Raw genomic sequence first — 6,991 nt, 5'->3', positions numbered from 1 at the left:
TACTGCTGTAGAACAACCTTTGATGCTCCTATTTTAATCCAGGCAGCTGCACACCCCAACCAACCTCCTCCTCCTCTCTCTGGCCGTCTCAGATTTCTTCGTGGGCCTCATCATGGCTTGTCAGATTAGCCTCCTAGATGGCTGCTGGTTTCTTGGTGACCACATGTGTGCTCTGTATAGCAGTTTAGATTACATTGTTACTTCTGCTTCAGTAGGAACTATGGTACTCATATCAGCTGACCGCTATGTAGCCATTTGTGACCCTCTGCATTATCCCACCAAAATTACTATGAAAAGAGTCTCAGTCTCTATTTGTACTTGCTGGGCTTGTTCAATTCTGTATAACAGTCTTATCATGAAGGATAATTTCAAGCAGCCAGGGAGGTATAATTCTTGTTCTGGTGATTGTGTAGTTGTCATTGATTACTTTGTGGGAATTTTTGACTTTGTTTTGACCTTTGTCGGCCCTGTCATTGTCATCATAGTTCTGTATCTAAGAGTATTTGTGGTGGCTGTGTCTCAGGCTCGGGCAATGCGCTCTCATATCACTGCTCTCAGACTCCAGGGGTCAGAGACGGTGCATGCTAAGAAATCTGAGCTGAAAGCTGCCAGGACTCTCGGTGTACTTGTTATTGCCTTTCTGATATGTCTTTTCCCATTTTTCTGTTCCTCAATGGTAGGCCAGAATAGTTTCTTTGATATTAGATCTGTACCTTTTGAGCTCTTGCTGTTCTATTTTAACTCTTGTCTGAACCCATTAATCTACACTTTTTGCTACCCCTGGTTTCTGAAATCTATCAAGCTCATTGTGACATTTAAGATATTTAGGCATGGCTCCAGTGAGGCCAGTATACTATAGGGAAAAGTGATTTTAGTGATGAGCAAGGCATACAGTCTTTGACACTGAAAAACTGATAAATGATTATTTATTTCAAGTGTGATGAAACATATATCTGCTAGAGGTTGCTTTACATTTCGATTTTCAGGGCTAGTATTCTAATCCTCTGTTACACCATGACAAAATCAGGTGTTCGTTTCTCTAATTTAAATGAATGTGAATTCATCACAAATTCTGAAAACCATCACTAACTAAACTAAACTAAATGAAAATGTGTAATATGCTAGTTTTACATGGGCGCCTAATTTACATCTACAGCCTACAGCTGTAAAAAATGCTTGTCTTAGCAGTGTAATAGATGTGTTAATAAATTAACAACCATTCTTACTGAAACACTGAAATTTACACAAAATAGAATAGAATAAATCTTTATTGTCACTGTTACAAGAACAATGAAATGCAGTTTGGCATTTCTCTGTTAGCAGCATGTAGATTTTTACATTAAAATTCTTACAAGAAAAAATAACAAGAAAAAAGAAAAAAGAGAGACCCAAAAAATTGATTTAGAGTTAAAGAGGTACCTGCACAGGGAATATATATAATAACGTAAGTATTTACATATTTAATTATTTAAATTAATATCTCCACAACATAAGAACAGAATAAAAACACAAACATTCCCCACCGGTGGACAATGTCACTCCACTCTTACAGTGTTTCCCAGAGAATTAGAGTCTATCTCTTCTAGTTTGTTGTTGAGGAAGTTACCAAATCATTGATGATGTTACAGACTGGCCTGAACAGTGGAATAGGAATAAGCTCTTTCTTTATTCTAATGCACAAAATGATCTGATCACAGTCAGAAAGTGCTTTCTGCAGTATGCTTTACTGAACCTTTAACTAAAATGAGTTTTAATCTTAATCTTAGTATATTGCATGTCATTTTAAATCTTTTTTCAAGCTGACTTAAAACAGGTTTGTGCTTCATATTTAATCGATGTCTAATATTTCATATACAGAAATTTGTTAGTAAACACCCTATATTAAAAATAAATGATTCAATTTTTCTAATGAACAAAGTGAACTGGTTTCAGTCACAAAGAGTTTTACTTAGGTGCTTTTCACTTTATTTTTTAAATATTGCTTGACATTTGAAAACCCTTATTTCAACTAATTTAAACATTAAATACACACAGAGAAACACAGGGAGATTACACACAGGTGGTGGACACAGCTGGGAGCAATTAACGAGACGAGACAAGAGGTAAAATTGAACACATTCACAAGAGACGCAGATAACAGGAAACAAGACCTCACTACACAAAGACGCAGCCTTGACACTGAGAGACAGACTGAATATAACACTTGGTAAATGGTAAATGGCCTGTATTTATATAGTGCTTTAGTAGTCCCTAAGGACCCCAAAGCGCTTTACACATCCAGTCATCCACCCATTCACGCACACATTCACACACTGGTGATGGCAGTTACATTGTACCCACAGCCACCCTGGGGCGCACTGACAGAGGCGAGGCTGCCGGACACTGGCGCCACCAGGCCCTCTGACCACCAGTAGGCAACGGGTGAAGTGTCTTGCCCAAGAACACAACAACCGAGACTGTTGGAGCCGGGGCTCAAACCGGCAACCTTCCGATTACAAGGCGAACTCCCAACTCTTGAGCCACAATCTCCCCACATGGAACCTAAATGCTAAACATGAGACAAAAATCCTGAAACACACATAAACAGAAACATGGAACTCTAATAATAATCTATCATCATCATAATCATCACCACCACCACCACCACCACCAGTATACAGGAATAATCCATTATTCAAAGCCAAGACATAACAACTCCAAAATGCTGAGTCGAACCGACCCAGAACCGTGACAGCTACTAATACTAACAGATGGGAAGCACTAATTAAACCAGGAGTATAGTCTAAATAAAATAGATGTCAGGCCACGGGTAACAGATAGAGTTAATTCATAAATATAAAAATAATATCTAGAAAAATCAGCAATAATGCAGTAAAAAGTCAAAATGTAGTAAGAAGGTTAAAATGTAAAAAGGTTCAAATAGATGAAAACCGCTTATCTTGCCTTGTTTGGTATCATTATTTTCAGCATAACCTCATATATCTGAAATTTGAGTTATTTTTTTCATTTTGGCATACTATATTAGCACAATTGATCTAAATCCAGACAAAAAGTTAAAAAAAAACATGTTTAACGAATCATTTTCATAACTTGAAATGCAAATAGAAATTGTACATTTCTAAAAATTATTCACAGGTTTTGCGAACAACAATGGTACTATTTACGTAAAAATGCAGCCAAGCCCTCAGGCGTTTTTTATATAACAATTTAAAACTATTTACTGAACAATCAGGTGTGCTGCATCAAATAAGAAGGCACACAAATTATTTGTGCCAGTCCAAAAAAATAGTTTGTGTCCAATATAATACAGAGGAGAACAGCACAGTCCTAAACCCTGCAGGTCTGACAACAGGAGGTGTGTCAGTCCAGTTTTCCATGTGGGGACAGCGTTTACACTGGAATCTGCCTCTGGTGGCTTTTTTGGAGCAAAAGGTTTTTTTTTCACTCACAAGCGGAGAGTGTTTGCTAGCGCTGTCTGTAGAAAGCACCTTTTTTACCGTTCTTCTCGCTGTAAACACAACTGTTTTCTTCAGAATGAAACATTTACGTGGCCCATCAACACAATTCAAAAACTGGTATATAGTTTGAATTCCGCACTTTTGATCCAGGTTGAAATGGAGACTCTGAGTCGCTGCATCTTGTAGCTGTGTCGTCTTAAATTGGTCTTGTGATTTTGACACGCCGGCGCGTCCGTTGACCCCAGAGGGTTAAGGCTCGATGAGGAGTATACAAGCTAAGAAGATTAACAAGATAGCTAGGCGCAATGTTATTTATAATTTTAAAAGTAAGCAACAAGATTTTAAAATCAATACGATATTTGATGGGTAGCCAAAGTCAACAAGAACTGGAGTAATGGAAGCAAATTTTCCAGTTCCAGTTAGGAGACGAGCTGCAGCATTTTGAGCAAGCTAAAGTCTATGGAGATGGACGTATTGGCCAAAGTAAAGGGAATTGCAGTATTCTAATCTGGAAGTCACAAAAGCATGGATAAGTTTTTCAAGGTCACTGTGCTGTGTAAAATGTTTGGCTTTAGAGATTGTGCAATTGAAAAAGCCAGATTTGACTACTGAGGACACTTGTTTAACAAGCTTAAATGAACTGTCCAGGAAAACACCTAGATTGCTTACAGTGTCAGAGAAGAAGCTAGCAAGGGGGACAAATGGAATGGCTAACTAGTCCCGAGGGATATGCCTATCAAACACTACAATCTCAGTTTTGGATGGGGTGAGTAACATCCCATTGTGATAGAAAATGATCCGAGACATAGGATTTAAACCCGTTAAGGGCAGAACCCTTAATGCCTACAGCATGACACACAGCAAAACACAATTTTCTCTAGTACTTTAGATAAGAACGGGAGTTTGAAGATTGGTCTATAGTTTGCAGGATCATTCTTATGGAACGCCAGGACTGCCATAATGAATTAATTAAATACACCATTAAATAATTAATTAAATGTGTCAATAATTAATTAAAATTGGAATTAATTAATTAAATAAATAGTTATGACACATGTAAGTAATTAATTATTGACACATTTAACATTTAATTAATTATTTATAGTGTAAAGTGCTTTGGGGTCCTTAGGGACTAGTAAAGCGCTATATAAATACAGTCCATTTACAATTTGCTTTCACCTGCCACTGCAGGGTTTACTTTACAACATAAAGCACCTTGAGGTGACAGTTGCTGTGATTTTGCTGTATAAATAAAATTGAATTGAATTAAAAATTGAACCTGCTTCAAATTTCCGTGCATCGTGCATAACTGCAGTCAAAGAAGCACATGGACCAACGAGTCTGACCTGATTCTTTGGTAGGGCCCTGATGAGTGTTAACAGGCGGAGCTCAACATAAATTTCAGATAATTAAAGTCTAAGATGATCTGAAACAGCTGCAGTTAACCATGGCTCTGCAACAGTTTGTGTGCTGCGTCACTGTGCTGATCATTTTCTTCTGCAAAGGTGAGAAAAAAGATTTTTCTCATATTTTCTCATCGAGATTATATCAGGGGTGGAAGAAGTGTGCAATGAACTAGAGGTACAGATGTCGACTATTCTAAACCAAATGTTACTCCTGGATACAAGGAGAGAGTCTGTTTAGTACTGATATCATTCAGCATCATATTTAATATTAGAATGTAAACAGAGCACATCAGCCACAGTCACTGCACTGCTTCATGTTCACAGTAATCCACACGTTTTTATTTGATTTCAACAGTTCTGTCTTTGACACAGTGTAGACATGTCGTGTTGTCATGTTTGTTAGTGTAGTGAGTACACTGTGAGAACATTTGTGAATTATTTGATCACACAGAGCTAAACGTTTGACACCGAAAGCAACAACAGAGGTGACTCTGAGTTTGTCTCTGCAAAGATGTTGTTTTCTTTCTTTAAAACAAAGAAATGTGACTCAAAGATGAACTGGTAGGTTATTGACAACAGACAGCATTAAAATGTTCTGTTTAGTATGTGATCAGTTCTCAAGTTAGACGACTCACTGCCTTCATCGCCTGCACTGACCTGTTTCAGTCAACCAGTAAGACGTCACAATAACCAGAACTAAAGGGTAAAGAGTTAATTACTTTAGTGACTGCTTAAGAAATTAGGGGTTAATGTGTTTGGTTCACAGTCTGATCATTTACAACATTAAGTGCATTAAATTATATCTCTAGGAGGACCTGCCCACCATCAGAGGACACTTGGCATGTGACTGTGCAGCAGAGCTCTGTTCGATTCATTTAGAAAGAGGAAGTCATCCTCAGCGTGATCGTCTAACTGAAACGGTATCAAAGGAAACAGCACAAACTAGTTTCTGGCTGTTTCCAGTAAGGTTCCCCAGGCTGGGCCTCCCCATGCTCATAAGGCAAACGTTTTCTTGTTAGCTGTTTTAAACACATGGAAACCTAAAGATTAACTGGCTCCCTCTAAAAATGTTCTGTTTAGTTTCTGATCAGTTCTTCAAGTTGGAAAAAACATCACTGCTTACTTTCACATATTTTCTGTGAAGCGGTTTAACAGATTTGTCTGTGTTTTCTCATTTTCAGGTTGTCATTTGGATCAGCCCGGTAAGCATCCAAAGACATGTGAACCTTGTCTTCCTTCTGTCAGCTGTACAGTAATGACAACATGTGCACAGTGATCTCCACATTTGTTTCAGTGACACAGTGCGCTGACGTTTGGTTTTTCTTTCTTCTGTGAAATGATTTTGTCAGTAAAATCTTCCACTTTTCTGACACAGAGGAGGAAGATCTGTGGATCACATGTGCACCAGAGTCTTCAGATCCTTCTTAAAATAGCATCCACTTGAATGCCAGCGCACAGGATGCACTGATCAGTGTTATCTCTGTCTCTGAGTGGTTTTAATATGCTGATCTGTGCACTCGCTGTTAAACTGTGCGGTCTTTTCTTTTCTCAGCATGTGGCAGCAGGGCTGTGAACAGCAGCAGCATCACAGGAGCTCATGATGCAGCACCAGGAAGTTGGCCCTGGTTCGCTGATATAAACATTTTTTTGAAGGGTTTGTGTACCCCAATTTAGTTTTTGGAGGGTCTCTGATCAACGACCAGTGGGTGTTGACGGCTGCATATGTGCCAAGTAGTGATGTGCGGATCGATCCTGAAATATCGATTCCTCCAATACCAGTCATTTATATCGATATTTTAGTATTTTAGGGTAAATTTGTAGTTTATCATTAACAAGAACACAGTGGAAAGGAACTATATCATTCGGATTGTCTACATTCAAAGGAACTACTTCCTCTTCCACCTTTCATAGTTATGTGCGAAATACGGCTGTATAAATGTCTCACAGCCGCTGGTGTGCACACTCACGACAATGGCTGAGCGTAATTGGAGTCGTGTGCGGACGTATTTTACCTCCACAAACAGCTGAGACATGGTTTGCGATACATGTGGCAAAAAAAGTGAAGTGACACAAGGTACTTGCCAACCTTGAGACCTCAGAATTAGGGAGACATTCAAAAGGGCTGTT

The 6,991-nt window shown here is 38.6% G+C and overlaps 1 long non-coding RNA gene across 1 annotated transcript; it reads left to right on the top strand.

The window, feature by feature from the left end:
- The first annotated feature begins 4,593 nt into the window (after window positions 1-4,593).
- Window positions 4,594-6,673, top strand: LOC121813382. The gene is made up of 3 exons (XR_006053680.1): window positions 4,594-4,963; window positions 6,046-6,066; window positions 6,417-6,673. It is a non-coding gene; the product is annotated as an uncharacterized LOC121813382 (long non-coding RNA).
- The last annotated feature ends 318 nt before the right edge of the window (window positions 6,674-6,991 follow it).

The sequence above is a fragment of the Haplochromis burtoni genome, unplaced genomic scaffold (genome assembly GCF_018398535.1).
Source record: "Haplochromis burtoni strain Fernald_Lab_line unplaced genomic scaffold, NCSU_Asbu1 Contig_1603, whole genome shotgun sequence".
Lineage (NCBI taxonomy): Eukaryota > Metazoa > Chordata > Actinopteri > Cichliformes > Cichlidae > Haplochromis > Haplochromis burtoni.
This window is presented reverse-complemented; position numbering and strand designations above follow the sequence as displayed.